The following is a 16,896-nucleotide window of genomic DNA, read 5'->3' on the forward strand; positions in this document are numbered from 1 at the left end:
GTATCACAGTTTTTTTCTTGTATAATTGAGACATTTGGTAGGTCTTTTTTGCGCCTTATCTATGGTCATTTCTTTTTTCTTGTGTAACACGTTTAGTTTTTGCTTTCCAGGCAGGTGCAAATTTTGGCTTCTTTTTGAGACCGTTTGTTGCAAATCCACATGGACACAAGCCATGTGAGGTGAGCTATATGCAGGAGTGGAAACTACTGTAAATTTTGGATTTAAGGCTGTGTCCTTCATTTTTAAGCATGTAGTCACACCCCAGGAAGATGATGACATATGTGGCTGCGGTCACACGTGGTGTTAAGGGTGTGGTCACACGTTACGTTTTGGTTGCATTTTCATTGTGTTTTGAAACACATTGCAACAGCTGAGGAGAGGTGATTTGCCTAATTACATAACTGTTAACATTTTCATTTACACAACTTATCATAAACTTGATATTAACGCATTGTTAACACATGTGTTAATGTGGTGTGAACGCATGCGTTAACATCACATTTACATTTCATTTTGTAAAAGTTAACAGTACTGTAATTAGGCAAATCACCTCTGCTCCGCTGATGTAATGTCTTTCAAAACGCAAGCAAAATGTCATGTGTGACCTTACCCTTAGAAGTAACCAATAAATTGAAAAAAATGTAAATGCAAAAATATATGAATTTTAAAAATGCAGGTTAATGTGCTACATTTTTAACATTTATTTTAAAGCATGTGAAATAATTCCAATTTACATGTTAAAATAGGGTCCATGATAAAAAAAAATCCTTCTTTTGTACCTGTCCTGGACCAAGTGCAGATTTGCGCCTAAAAATAAGAAAAAAAAAAGTGATACATAAGTGAAAAGTCGCACGGAACATCTTGAAAATACAGATGCACAAGATGCAGACAAAGGTGTACTTGAAAAATGACAGCAAAAGTCGCAGTGGAAAGTAGCAAAAACGACAATATTTGACAATTTAACTAGCAGAAATTAAGATATAAAGATACATGTGCGCCAATGACACTCACCTATAAAACACACAGAGTTAGCTCTGCTATATCCCTCCCTCCCAGAAAAAGACCTTATCTTGCCTGTAGCTAGTAGAGTAGTTGTGGCTGAGCAGAAATTGTAATGCAGGGAAAGGGCAACAGGCAGAGAGCACTGCAGTGTGCAGATAAGAGAAGCTATTCATGAGAAGAATCTGACCATCATCAAAAGATTTATGGTCAGATCCAGGGGTAACCAAAACTGTAAACAACTGGGCTGATAGCGACAAGTTGATATTCTGTATTTTTGTTAATAACAGTGAATTAGAGAATGAGTTATTTGAATACCCTTTTAAGGTCCTCTCTTAGCTGCTGAATATTTGCCCTCAAATTTATAATGTTTGTTGCCCCTCTAATAACCATCTTAGTAAAGGATAATTCAAAATATAATATAATATTCAATAATATTGCGGTCACTTTTACCCAAGTGCCCCCCCCCCCCCCAAATTGTAATTTTGATATTCTGTCAGGTCTGTTGGTAAGGATAAGGTTTAAGAGTGCCCCTCTCTTGTTGGCTCCAGTACTAGTTGTGACAGGTAATTGTCTTTTGTTACAAGGAAAAACCTGCTGCCTTTGAAGGACCTGCAAGTTTCAGCCCCTCAGTCTATATTGGGGTAAATGAAGTCCCCCATGATGAGTACTTCACCATGTTTTGCATGACCGAATCTATTTGACTTACAAGCTTCCTCCACTGCCTCTATTATATTTAGAATCTTATAACAAACTCAAAGTAATATTTTATTATTCTTTGTTGCCCCCCTCATCCCTTATCTCAATTTATAGGGACTCCACATTTTCATTTTCCTCAATAATGTCATCTTGCAGAAGAGTCTTTAGGCAAGATTTGACATATAAACAAACCCTCTTCCCTTTTTTATTTGTACAGTCATTTCTAAAATTACATGCTGCACAAGGTACTGCTGCTGGTTTACTTTGCTAACAAGATCCCTTTAATAATCTGGGGGCATTATGTAATAATAGAATCAAATAATCAGTGCATGTAAGTCATCGGGTCTTTGTAGTATGGCAGTATATGGTGGGATCAATCAGATAACCTAGGGTTAAGTGAAAAATTCTTTAAAAAAAAAGTTAAAAAATAAATTTAAATAAATTAAACTGATAAAAATATAAATAAATAGTAAAATGATAAACATGTTAGGTATTGCCACATTGTGGCCAAAATGTCTGAAACTATCAAAACATAATAATGTTAGCCCCGTAACAGAAAATAGCGCCCAAAGTAGAAATGTCCACTTTTTTTCTGCCATTTTGAAAAATATAAAAATTACAATAAAAAGGCTGTCTAGTTCTTAAAAAGGTAGGATTGAAAAAGACATCAAAAGTTGCAAAAAAATGACACCACCAACAGCTCCGTACACTCAGTAAGAAAAAGTTATTAGGGCCAGAACATGGCATAATGAAGAATTATTTTTGTAAATGTATAAAAACATATACAAAACCTATATAACTTTTGTATCCCAGTGATCATACCAACCCAAAGAATATAGGACACATGTCATTTGGGATGCACAGTGAAAGCCGTAAAAACCAAGCCCATAAGAAAATGTGCTTTTTTGCCAATTTCACTAATTTTTTTTTCCCTGCTTCCCAGTAGACTGCATAGAATATTAAATACTGCTACTAAGAAGTGCAATTTGTTATTCAGAAAACAAACACTCAAACAGCACTCGGAAAAAATTTAAAAAAGCTATAGATTTTTGAAGGTGGGGAGTGAAAAATTAAAACTCAAAAACAAAAAAGGGCCTGGTCATTAAAGGGCTTTTCCCATAAAATAAAATTCTCAATTTTGAATCCCCTCGTGATGTTACACAATAAAGATTTTTTACTCTTTACTTTACAAATTTTCTTAAAACTTTACAGTTTTATTACCGTTTTAGCTCCTATCCCTCAGTGATCCCTCTCTAAGCAGACGCATTATGATCCATCTAGTTCTGTGATTAAATTATCAGGGTACAGGTTTATATACACTTTCATTTAGCTTCTGAACATTGTACGAGTATCTGAAACATAGAAAAAGAAATGAGACAGATCCCAGATGATGAGACCCATGAGGTGCCTATTACACACAATGACACAGTCAGCTCTACTACATCTTTGCTATTCCACAACACACTAGACGTCCTGTCCCTTATTCCCCCTCCCCAGAGAACTTATTTGACTGTAGCTTTACACTCTGTGAGCTCTGTCCTAGGTAGCATAGAACGAGAAACTCAGCTCTACAGCCATCACACAGAAATCCAAAATGGCTTCCTCGACCCTAAGTCAGAAGTTATAGGGTCATGTCTAGAGGCAACTGAAATTGTGTACACAAGGACTGATAGACAGGTTGGAAATATATATATACAAAATGCTATATTTTTGTTAATAACAATAATAATAATTCACAGGAGAACCATATATAATGTAATTCATTTGGTGGCACCACATATAATTTTTAGGTGTACCGTATTGTTTATTAAGAAACTGTAATATAGTAATTTATTTGGGAATCACAATGTAATTTTTAATATATGTATTTTCTTTAGCAGCACAGTATGCACAGGTGACATTATACTGTAAGGTACTGTGGTATTGTTAGGGGTGCAGTGAGGGGGATTTGCTATCGGGCGCAGATTCTGTACCTGAAAGAGGAGATATATCACCTGTGAGGTATCAGATCCTACTTCTACCTGTGTCAGATAAGTATTGTATTCACTGACTAACCTTCTCGTGTGAGACAGCTCTCAGCTTATTTGCTGTTATATCCATAGGGTAACTGAGCCAAATGTGACATGTCTATGTGGTGTGTGGACCCCAGAGTGTGCGGCTATTTTCATCAGTTCTTATAAAGGTTTCTAGTATTTATTATTGGTAGGTTGGTGTGGAGTGCTAACACTTACACCCCTAACTACAGGATATGGAGAAGCAAGAAAATTCTGTGTGTCTTCTTGAAGTCGTTTTTTATTACAGTTGATAAAATAGGTAAAAACAACTTGTTTAGGCTCTGCACTGTAGACCTCATCAGAGTACAAGCAAATCAAAACAGCATGAGTATATAGCTTCTAAACACACTTACTAAAGTGTATGGTAAACTTATGGTGATCCTTGGTGTCATCATATACATCAAGATCCCCATGGTAAGTAGTAATATGTAGGCTGGAGACATCAATCATTCTAGAAAAATGATAAAATATATTGATATCCATCAAGAATAAAATCAATAGATTAATAACCAGTTTATAGAAAAACAAAGCTTTCAGGCATGAACAAGGACATTAGGGACCCTATGACATTGATGATTATATTGCTATAGATGCTTATCCCGTGGGGGTTATTCTACGGTGGCCAGAGGCTTAAACTTTTTTCCTTCCACTTGAACTCTTTATAGATCTCAATAAATTAATAAGAAGCTGACTCTACAGAGATATTTTGCCATTGAGGGTATTAATTAATAAACAGAATGATCAAATGGCACTACAACTTTAGATCAGTATTAAAGATGAGTGAACACACTCGTATTTCGCCAGCTCGAGAAAATGGCATCTCCCGCCGTTTTGATTTTTGGCGGCCAGAAACAGAGCCAATCACATGCCAGGAGACTCTGCACTCCACCCAGCATGACGTGGTACCCTTACACGTCTATAGCAGTGGTTGGCTGGCCTGATCAGGTGACCCTGGAATAGACTAGCCCCTGCCCGCGCTACTCGGATCATTCTCTGTCTGGATGCCGTTAGGGAGAGAGTTGCTGCTGCTGCAGGGATAGCGTTAGGGTGTTATGTTAGCTTACTGTTAGGCAGGAGTGAGTCTACAAGAACCCAACAGCCCTTGTTAGGGCTACAATAGCGTTATATATATTTTTTTTTCTTTTGTTTGCTTGTGGCTGGGCTTGCTGGCACTAGTAGTGCAGCTAGTACCATATTGTGAGGAATTTGCAGGGAGACTTTCGACCGTTGTGTTTAGCTCTTAGTGACACACATATCCACCTCAAACACCAAAGTGGGACAATTTATTAGGGGTTTGATTTGAATTAGGCACAGTCTGCTCATTTCTTTTTTTTTATGTTTATTTACTTTTGTAACTCAAAGTCATCAGGCACAGCACAAAATCCAGTATCCCATAGCAATAGGATAGCATCATTTTGTTTAAAAAAAAAAAAAAAACACAAAAACAATTTACAGTTTACACTTTAATTTTGAAAATGTTTAACACGAGCGCTAGGGGTAGAGGACGAGGGCGTGGACGTGGGCGTCCACCTACTGCAGGGGTCAGAGGCCGTGGTCCTGGGCGGGGTGAGACACCACCTGCTGATGAGGGAGCAGGGGAACGCCGCAGAGCTACACTCCCTAGGTTCATGTCTCAAGTTACTGGGACTCGTGGTAGAGCACTGTTGAGGCCAGAACAGTGCAAACAGGTGATGTCGTGGATTGCGGACAATGCTTCTAGCCATTTGTCCACCAGTCATTCTTCCACGCAGTCCACCCATGTCACCGAAATCAGCACTCCTCCACCTCAGCCTCTTTCCCCCAAGTCTGCCCCCTCCCAGGAAAATATGGCATTTGGCATCTGGCACTTCCCAGAGTCACAAACCACTTGTCTGGTTGCTGCTGAGCTCTTTTCCGATGCCCAGGTTTTCCACCGGTCGCAGTCTGTGGGTGATGATGACATTATTGACGTAGTGGAAGAAGTGTGTAAAGAGGTGTCGGACGATGAGGAGACACGGTTGTCAGACAGTGGTGAAGTTGTTGTCAGGGCAGGAAGTCCGAGGGGGGAGCAGACTGAGGGATCGGAAGATAATGAAGGTGACAGACCCAAGCTGGGTTGATAGGCCGGGTGAACACAGTGCTTCTGAGACGGAGGCGAGTCCTATACCAGAACAGGTTGGAAGAGGCAGTGGTGGGGCCAGATGGAGAGGCAGGGCCAGAGCTGGTGCATCAGCGCCAAATGTTTCACGTAGACAAGCTCCCGTGGCGAGGGCTAGATTTTCAGAAGTCTGGAGGTTCTTTAAAGAAACACCGGATGACCAACGGACTGTGGTGAGCAACCTGTGCCAAACCAGGATCAGCAGGGGTTCCACCACCACTAGCTTAACTACCACCAGTATGCGCAGGCATATGAATGCTAAACATCCCACTCAATGGCACCAAGCCCGTTCACCTCCGGCCGGGCACACCACTGCTCCTTTCCCTGTGTCATCTACTAGTCAGCCCCCTGACCAGGACCCCGGCCCAAACACCTCCCGTGCGAAAACCCCATCTTCGCCTCCACGATCCTCCACAGCATCCACCAGCATTCAGCTCTCCATACCCCAGATGCTGGAGCGCAAAAGGAAGTATAGTGCAACCCACCCACACACCCAACCCCTCAACATCCACATCTCCAGATTACTTAGCCTGGAGATGCTGCCCTATAGGCTGGTAGAGACCGAGGCCTTTCGCAACCTCATGGCGGTGGCCGCCCCTCGGTATTCGGTCCCCAGCCGCCACTACTTTTCCCGATGTGCCGTCCCAGCCCTTCACCAGCAAGTGTCAGACAACATCATTTCTGACAAGGTCCACCTGACCACGGACACGTGGACGAGTGCTGCCGGGCAGGGCCACTATATATCGCTGACGGCCCATTGGGTTAACTTGGTGGAGGCTGGGAGCGAGTCTGACCCTGCGGCTGGTCATATACTGCCAACGCCGAGGATTGCGGGGCCTACCTCGGTCCAGGTCTCTCAGGCCTACTATGCCTCATCCTCCTCCCACCCCTCCTCCACCTCCTCCTACGAATTATCATCCGTGGGCATGGCGCCATCAGTCGGTAGCTCTAGGCACAGCAGCAGTGCCGTTGCTAAGCGACAACAGGCGGTGCTCGAACTGCTGAGCCTAGGCGATAAAAGGCACACCGCCCAAGAGCTATTACAGGGCATCATGGCACAGACTGATCTGTGGCTGGCATCGCTACCACCAGGCATAGTTGTGTGTGACAACGGCCGTAACCTGGTGGCGGCTCTGCAACTCGGCAGACTGACACATGTGCCATGCCTGGCCCATGTGTTAAATCTCATAGTTCAGCATTTCCTCAAGACATATCCCAAACTGTCTGATTTGCTCACGAAGGTGCGCCGCATCTGTGCGCATTTCAGGAAGTCCAGCACAGATGCTGCCACTCTCAGGGCAGCGCAGCGCCGCCTCCAACTGCCCGCTCACCGACTGTTGTGCGACGTGCCCACGAGGTGGAATTCAACATTAACCATGTTATCCAGAGCAGCGCAGAGCAATTGTAGACTGCCAGATGTCAGCTTCCACCAGAACTGGTAGTCAGGTCAGTCAGCTTCCTCAAGTCTACAATGAGGAGTGGACGTGGATGTCTGATATCTGTCAGGTGCTGAGTAACTTTAAAAAGTCAACACAGATGGTCAGTGGTGATGCCGCCATCATCAGCCTCACCATCCCGCTGCTTGGCCTGTTGAAAAACTCTCTGGTCAGCATGAAGTCGGAAGCTTTGCGCTCGTCACAAGAGACGGGGGAAGAAGATTCCCTTGTTGATAGCCAAAGCACCCTTAGGTCTGTTTCTCAGCGCATATCGGAGGAGGTGGAGGAGTATGAGGAGGAGAATGTTGGCGAGACAGAAGAGGGGACCATTGTTCAGTCCTTCACTGTTCAGCATGTATGGGCAGAGGAAGAGGAGTTGGAGGAGTTGGAGGAGGAGGAAATGGAGAGTCAGGCCAGTGAGGGAAGTGAATTCTTGCGCGGTGGTACTCTGGCGCATATGGTAGATTTCATGCTAGGCTGCCTATCACGTGACCCTCGCGTTCAAAGAATTTATTCCAGCACCTATCACTGGGTATTCACTCTCCTGGACCCATGGTACAAGCAAAATCTTTCCACTCTCATCCCTGGAGAGGAAAGGAATGTGAGAATGCATGAATACCAGCAGGCCCTGGTGCACAAGCTGAAACAGAATTTCCCTTCTGACAGCGCTAGCGGCAGAGGGCGTACTTCTGCGGGACAAGTAGCTAGGGAGAGTAGGCAAGAAGGCAGCTTGTCCAGCACTGGCAGTGGTACGCTTTACAAGGCCTTTGCCAGTTTTATGTCACCCCAGCAAGACACTGTCACCTGTCCCCAGTCTCGGCAGAGTAGGGCTGATCTTTACAGAAAGATGGTGAGGAAGTACGTAGCTGACCATACCATCGTCCTAAATGATCACACAGTTCTCTACAACTACTGGGTTTCAAAGCGGGACATGTGGCACGAACTGGCGCTGTACGCCTTGGAGGTTCTTGCCTGCCCTGCCGGTAGCGTGTAGTCCGAGCGGGTTTTCAGTGCAGCTGGGTGGCATCATCACCGATAATCGTACACGCCTGTCGACTGACAGCGCTGACAGGCTGACGCTTATCAAGATGAATAAAGCCTGGATTTCTCAGGATTTCCATTCTCCACCAGGTGAAGGAAGCTCAACCTGAATAATTTATGTACTCCTCCTCCTCATTCTCCTCCTTCTCCTCCTCTTTGTACACTAAAGCAGAGGAAACTGGCTATTTTTTGCCAGGGAAAACTGGTTCTAGCTATAGTACTCTGCTCCTCTGGTTTGAAAACTTTTTTGGACTGCCACATACAGGCACTCAATCTATTTAATTTTATTGGAGGACCACCTACCTGCTCCTCTGGTTTGAAAAATTTTTTGGACTGCCACATACAGGCACTCAATCTATTTAATTTTTCTGAAGGACCACCTACCTGCTCCTCTGGTTTGAAAAATTTTTTGGACTGCCACATACAGGCACTATCCAAATTAAATTGTCTCCATAGCAGCCTCCACAAGTCGTCTTTTTAGCTGCCTCCACACGTTGTCTCCATTGCTACCTCCACACGTCATCGCCATAGCTGCCTCCAAAATTCGTCCACATAGCTGCCTCCATACATCGTCCCCTTAGCAAACGAGCTGTTTCAGGCAGAATCTTGGGTTGTTTTCATGGCTTCCACATCAAACTTGTTAACTTTGTCGCCACCCTGCTGTGTAATCCACAAAATATACTGGCAAACTTTTATCATTTACCGATATTATTTCAGCGCTTCTTGCGCATCTGTTTACATTCCCCTCACCCGCCATATCCTAAACTTATAAGAACGCTACTACACTTGATCTTATACAAAATGTTCTTAGAAGTGCTGTTTGGGGAGTAGCCGAGAGACAGGGGCTTGGATAGGCGAAAGCTCGTCTGGCAGCGGAGCGCCAGCTCCATCCTAAGATCCAACTTACATAGTTTTAACTGCAGCACCTATAATCTACTACTACTTCACTGCCTCCATACATCGTCCCCTTATCAAACGAGCTGTGTTAGGCAGAATTTTCAGGTGTTTCACCAGATACATAGTGGAAATCGGCCCATCTGTCGGGGCCATGCTGCAGACCTGAAGTTGCAATCATAGCAGCGCAATATGGATGCCCCATACTGTTGCTCTTAACCATGGAACCATTTCCGAAAAATCAATTAAAAATAGAACCACTATGTTATTCCATTATTCCTAGGTGAAATATTCAAACGACCCCGCCTGCTTTGAAAATTATAATTTTTTCAAAGTAAACGCTTCTGGCCCCCAGGCCCATTTTGGGTGGGGAGGAGCCGAGAGACAGGGGCTTGGACAGGCGAAAGCTCACCTGGCAGCGGACCGCCAGCTCCATCCCAAGATTAGGCAGCCTCAGAGGCATCCATGCATGCTGCCCCTGCTGTTTCCTGTCCATTTTTCCTCCACGATCCTCCACAGCATCCACCAATGTCTCCATGCGCAACTTTCAACTGTCTATACCCCAGACGCTGGAGCGCGAGAGGATATACAGCACATCATCCCCTTATCAAACGAGCTGTGTCAGGCCGAATTTTCAGGTGTTTCACCAGATACATAGTGGAACTCGACCTATCTGTCGCCGCCATGCTGGAGACCTGAAGTTGCAATCATAGCAGCGCAATATGGAAGCCCCATACTGTCGCTCTTAATCATGGAAGTCGTCTCCATGGCTGCTTCCACATGTCGTCCCCTTATCAAACGAGCTGTGTGAGGCTAATTTTTCGGGTGTTTCACCAGATATGTTATGGAACTTGGTCACTATGTCGCCACCATGCTGTGTTATCGACTAAATATACCGTCAACCTTTTGTTCACATAGGAAATCATTTCAGCTCTTCTTGCTCACCTCCTTTGGTTCCTCTCTGCCACCCATTGGTTTGAAGCCTGAGTCCATTTAGGGTATGTCGCCTTGACACTCTCTAGCCTGCCGCTGCCTCTGCATGCCGTCCCCTATAGTGTCAGGGTCAATTATTTTATGTTTTAGATGCTATCTAGCCTCATTCGGTCACTCTGTCATGGTCATGCTGTTGCCCATCATTTTGGCATAATGGTACAATTAAGCAGCCTCAGAGGCATCCATGCATGCTGCCCCTGCTGTTTCTTGTCCATTTCCGTGGTGTTTCCATCCTTTTCTGAGGTTCCCAGGTATTTGGCCAAGCTTCCCTGCTTGGTCCCCTTGAAAAATGCTCGAGTCTCCCATTGACTTCAATGGGGCTCGTTATTCGAGACGAGCACTCGAGCATCGGGAAAAGTTTGTCTCGAATAAGGAGCACCCGAGCATTTTAGTGCTCGCTCATCACAAATCAGTACCAACACAAACCTGTAAGAAAGAAATCCAATTTTAACCCCATACACTATAAGTGCCATAATATAAAAACCTTATAAACTTCAGCAGCTCAAGAATTTAGCACAATAAAATCCAAACAAAAATCTTCCAACAATCTGACTAAAAATTAATTAGCTGCCTTAATGTCTTTAAAAAAAAGAATCCCTCACTACCATCGGGGAAGCAGATAATGGTGGTGCGATTGTCATTCAAGAGAGACAGTCATATTCACAAGAAGCTGTCAATATCCTAGCAGATGAAAAATACTATAAATGTTTAAAAAAAAGACCCCACAGGTGAACACCAAACACAATACAACCTTTTTATCAACCAAGCTTATTAAGAGGGTATTCTTAAGAAGCAAGAATTTCTCATCCTAATATGCCAATTTTCTACCATCTTCCAAAAATCTGTAAGGATGAAAACAACCCCCCCATTCCTCCCATCATATTGGGTATTGTTTCACTTACGAGGCAACGATCACACTATATAGATCTTTTTCTACAGGAACTTGTAATTACACTCCCTTCACTCCCTGGAAGATTCTGGTTGCCTAATACAGGAACTAGAAAACTTGGTTGGATGAAAGTACATAATTTTTAACTCTTACTTATTAAAAGTAAGAAAACTATTAAACAAATTATACAAAAAAAAAAAAGATCTATCTAAATAAATTGTTACCTAAGGATCCCAAAACAACATTTAGAAAATCACGGACCATTAAAAACATGTGGCACCCGGCAGATTACGCTCATCTAGAAGAGCACCCGTAACTAAAATATATGGGAGCCCCTTATAAGGGAATTTTTAAATGTAGACATAAAATGCCTCTGCTGTTCAATTATTGATTATAAAGCAACCACTATTTCCTCTAAAACTACAGGTGAAGTGGTCCATATTCAAAATAGTATGTCATGTGACTCATCCTTTGTGATCTACCTAGTTGACTGTAATTGTGGCCAGCAGAATGTGGGTCACACAATCAAATCCCTCAGGATGAGATTTAATGGTCACTGCTATAAAACAAAAAGTGGAATTTTTACAAAGCTTATCCCATCACCTCTGTATGGTAAACAATACAGATCTCAATTGCATAAAAGTAACCGCTTGACCAAATTTCTATGGAAATTGCTAATAGACAAGTTGATTTAAATTGTAAAGAGTCCTACTGGATCTATAATTTACAGAAATTAGCCCTCCAAACAGTTAAATAAAGTGATAGACTCATAACCACCTTGGCAATAAAATGATAGCCCAGTGAAATTACCACTATGATACACTTGCTCTATTTATTTATACACATTACCCAGCAGTTCTATTTATATATGCCTTTTTTGTTATACATGTTATGGATCTCCCTGTACATAACTAGTTTGTATATACCTCTGACTATGTGATATTTGTGATGTATTGAACCTATACCTTATTAAGTTAACGGTCCACTACTGGTTGTACTATACTTATTTTTACCTATATTTTGGTCTTATGTTCATCCACAATCACCCACTAGAGTACATTCACTGTTCAGTATTTACCATGATACCAGTCCATATCTGCTTGACTTTAATGCCATATGTTTGAAGCCGACCCGCTGTTTTCATTGTCAGCCACTGTTGAATACTGCCTGTGGGATAAGTGTCTATCATCAATCCTCAATGCCATAGAATCCCTAATATCCTTGTGCTCCTGAAGGTGCGCATCTCAATATAGTTAGGTTATCATTTTACCGAAAACGTTTTGTTTTTCTATAAACTGGTTATTAATCTATTTATTTTTATATACTCATCCTGTTTTTATTTGCTTGTAGCCTGATGAAGGCTCCGGTGCGGAGCCGAAATGCATTGCAATACAAAATGACTTCAAGAAGACATGCTGAACAATTGGAATTTTCTTGCCTTTCCATACCCTCCAGTCTCAAGGATTATAGCTTCTGGCACCTTACGACTACCAAGTGGTTCTTTTTACAATTATTCTACATGCTAGTTATAAAGATATCGTCAAGATGAGCACTTTGATCAAACTACCATACTTCTGACACTAGAGAGCTACACTTGAATCTTTCTTCTTCCCCTCTATCTATAGTTGAGTTTCACCTCTTTTGAACCACCTCTAATCCTACATTATCTACATCCCTAACCCCAACCCAGCCACCAGTAGAAAGCCTGAGAAACCAGGTGTAATTCTTATATCATCCCTAACATTAATGTCACCCTTGCACTAGCCATGCCATGAACTAGCAGAGAGTGAAGGAGAAAGGGATTCGTTTATTTCACTGCCTGCCCGGAAAGTGCCTAAAAAATCCCTTCTCTTAGAATGTTTCTAATTAGTAGTAGGTGGGCCCCTAAAATCAATTTCACTGGTGGGCAGAAGTTACCCCACCAGACCATGATGTGGTGGTATTGTGTGGTAATAGCAGTGGTCATGGTGTGGGGTGTTATGTGATAATGGCAGTGGTCATATTGTGGGGGTGTTATGTGATAATAGCAGTGGTCATGGTTTGGGGGTGTTATGTGATAATAGCAGTGGTCATGCTATGGGGGACATTTCTTGGGGCTTCTGTACCTAATCTTCTTTGCTCATAGCCAAAACTTGCAAAGAATCAACCGTACAAGTAAATATGAATGTGTTATTTGTACAGTATTTAAACATTTGGGGCACTAGTTAAAATTTTGCCCATTGCCTCACTTGGCATAAAACTGGCCCTACATACACTTAGGACCGATGTCTCGTTTTTATGTTTAGATACAAAAAACAAACTGCTCCTTTTTTTTTTCCTTGACTTTTACAATCTGTTGATTTATTCTCATTATATTATATAACAGCTTGTCCCTAAACCAGGCCAGGATTCTTGGGCCATTAAACCACTACCCAAAGGAACCAAATCCTAAAAGCATAAAAGCTAATGGTCCGATGTGAAATGGTCATTCTTTAGGGGATGCCCAGTGGATAGATTATGCATTTCTGCTTCCCCACGCAAAAAAGTATAATGTTACCTAATGCATTTATTCTGGGGTTTTTTTAATCCATTTTATTTGACGAAACTGTTTATTTTTGTATTATATGTATATGTCGTTTTTACAAAAACAAAAAGTCCAAGCAGTATAGCTCACCTCTCAATCGATTCACCCCCAGCACAAAGCAACGAAGCAACAAAAGCCCCACAGACTCCAGGCACAAACGCTCTCTGAGATAATCACCAGCGCTTCAGGGGAATGTAGTTCAAACTTGTTCCATTTTACTAAGTTCCAGATAAAAACATAATTTCATGGCAAGGTGCATAGTCGTATACAATGTAACATCTCAGGAAACAACCTACGCGTTTTGCTCATTCAAGCTCAGTCATGGTCTCCTTTCACACCAAGTTGAAAATCTATTTAACCCCTTCACGTTTTGTGGTGGATATATCCGCCACGGAGCTATGTGTATGAAGAGGGCTCACAGGCCTTTTTATACAGAGATGGGCTTTGCTGCATATCACAGCAAAGACCCATCGCTGACACCCGCGGTTGGTGCTTGCTTGACCTGTTGTTTGCCACCGGCAAAGTCGGAACGGCAAATGGCGCCCAAATGTCTGAAACGCGACTTTTACACCTTTTTACATGACATAAAAAATTTAATAAAAAATTATCAAAATGTCGCACAGTCCTAAAATGGTAGCAATGAAAACGTTGGCTCATTTCGCAAAAAATGACACATCACACAGCTCCGTGCCCCAAAGTATGAAAAAGGTATTAGCGTCAGAAGATGGCAAAAATTTTTTTTCTTTTTAGTACACATTCGTTTAATTTTTGAAAATATATTAAAACACAATAAAAGCTGTATAAATTTGGTATCACCGCGATCACACTGAAACAAAGAATAAAGTAGATGTGTTATTTTGAGCAAAGAACGAAAGCCGTAAAAAATGAGCCCACATGCATTTTTTTTTTAATTTTTCCAAATTTGGAATTTTTTTTACGGCTTCCCACTACAAAGCGGGGATAAGAAATAACATCACGGGAAAGTAAAATTTGTTACGCACTTGATATCACGTGATATCTTCATGTGACCAATATAACTCCGCCTGCAAGACGATCACGGTTTACATTACTTATTAAAAACTAAAGAAAGTTAAAAAGATCATCCTGAAAGGTAAGGGATATGAGGAGAATAGATGCCCTGGATAATACACGCATACATTTCACATATTTAATTGCATTTAATCATAATTTTTAGGTACATATTAGCAGACAGTATTATGAAGTATTAAAGAGAACCTTATAATGGTGAAACCTCTATAATACTTATATAGGCTAAATAGCAAATTTGATATCTTACTATAAATCTTGCCTCCTGATGTAGTATCTACTATAAGCTAAATAAACTAATTTAGTATCATAGATATCCCAAGAATAAAGTATATGTAACGATACACAGACAACAGAAATAGAGTCGCTGTGGGAAGAGTCTGGAAGGAGGATTTAGTGGACCAGTCGACCCTCTGAACCACCGTGGGAGATGATGATGGTACTAGCCGACACCCGGGACCAGAGTCTAAATGGTACCTGGTCTTCACCAGAGCCCGCCGAAAGCGGGATGGTCTTGCTGCAGCGGGGTGCCACCAGGTCATTCCACGGGTGCGACTAGGCCCGCAATGGCAGCCAGGGAAACAGGGGGTGTAGGATACAGTCCGAGCCTGCGATAACAACAGGGGTACAGCTTTGAAGGATGAGCTGGAACTCATAGCAGGCAGCAGCTGCCATACGACCCAGGCGGACAGGAATGGACAGATCCACGGGGGAGAGCTGGTGGCTTGAAGGCGTCTGGGAATGCTGGAACAAAGAATCCACTAGGAGAGTCTGGGAACGCTGGAGACACACAGGGAACACGGAGGCGTCTGGAAACACTGGAAGACAGGAAAGCGTCTGGGAACGCCAATGGGCTTTCTCTTCCTTAGGAGCAGCCTTAGGAAGCTAGGTCTGGAAACCCTGAAAGATCTTAGGAGAAGATCTGGCAAGGCAGGAAGGGAGGTGCCGAATTATAAGTTTGAGTCGAATTAGCCAGCGCCAATCAGGAGGACACTTGCCCTTTAAGGCTAGGAGAGCCGGCGCGCGCACCCTAGGGAGCAGGGACGTGTGCGGCCTAGTGAGTATGGACGCGGCCTAGTCGGAAAGAAGGAGCATCGGAGAGGTGAGTCGGGCCGGGGGGTTGCTGCACAACATGGAAGGGCACGGATGTACCCACCATCCGTACCAAGGATCGCTGGTGCGGCGTGACAGTATATTCCAACACTTTTAATGATAACTTAAAATTAGGTCTTGTCTCAAATTCATGCCGGACGGTTGGGTAGTTTTTAAAATAGACATCCAAAATGTTTCTCTGTTCATTAGCTTTTTTTGTGGTCACCGCCTCTTGCTGGTCTTTTATTGGTATTAACATCAAACCAATTTCTTTTGTTACCACTTATAGTAATCAATTTCAACACATTTATATTTGATAACTATCACTTTGTGCAAAAAGCAGTGTGTAAGATGTACCACCAACTCCCTTAAAACTCGAATTAGAAAACATTTGTCACATGTTAAAAATATCAAACTAACTAACATTTCTGCTGCCTGAAGGCATTTTCGGGAATCACATGGTGGAGTTTGCGATTCATTCATTTGGCAGGGCATAGAAAAGGTTAAAAGACCAGCAAGAGGAGGTGACCACAAAAAAGGCTGTTTGAGACAAGACCAAATTTTATGTTATCATTAAAAGTGTCGGAATATACTTTATTCTTGGGATATCTATGATACTAAATTTGTTAATTTAGCTTATAGTAGATACTACATCAGAAGGCAAGATTTATAGTATATAGATATCAAATTTGCACATTTAGCCTATATAAAAATTATAGAGGTTTCACACGTTATAAGGTTCTCTTCAATGCTTCATAATACTGTTTACTAATATGTACCTAAAAATTGTCATTAAATACAATCAAATATGAGAAATGTATACAGGGCATACAGGGCATCTATTCTCCTCATTTCCCTTACCTTTCAGGATGATCTTTTTAACTTTTGTTAGTTTTTAAAAAGTAATGTAAACCGCAATCGTCTTGCAGGCGGAGTTATATTGGTCACGTGAAGATTATCACGTGTCCATGATGTCACAGGCCAGTAAGAGCACGGCCTTTAAATAGATTTTCAACTTAGTGTGAAAGGAGACCATGACTGAGCTTGGATGA

The sequence above is a fragment of the Engystomops pustulosus genome, chromosome 9 (assembly GCF_040894005.1).
Source record: "Engystomops pustulosus chromosome 9, aEngPut4.maternal, whole genome shotgun sequence".
Classification (NCBI taxonomy): domain Eukaryota; kingdom Metazoa; phylum Chordata; class Amphibia; order Anura; family Leptodactylidae; genus Engystomops; species Engystomops pustulosus.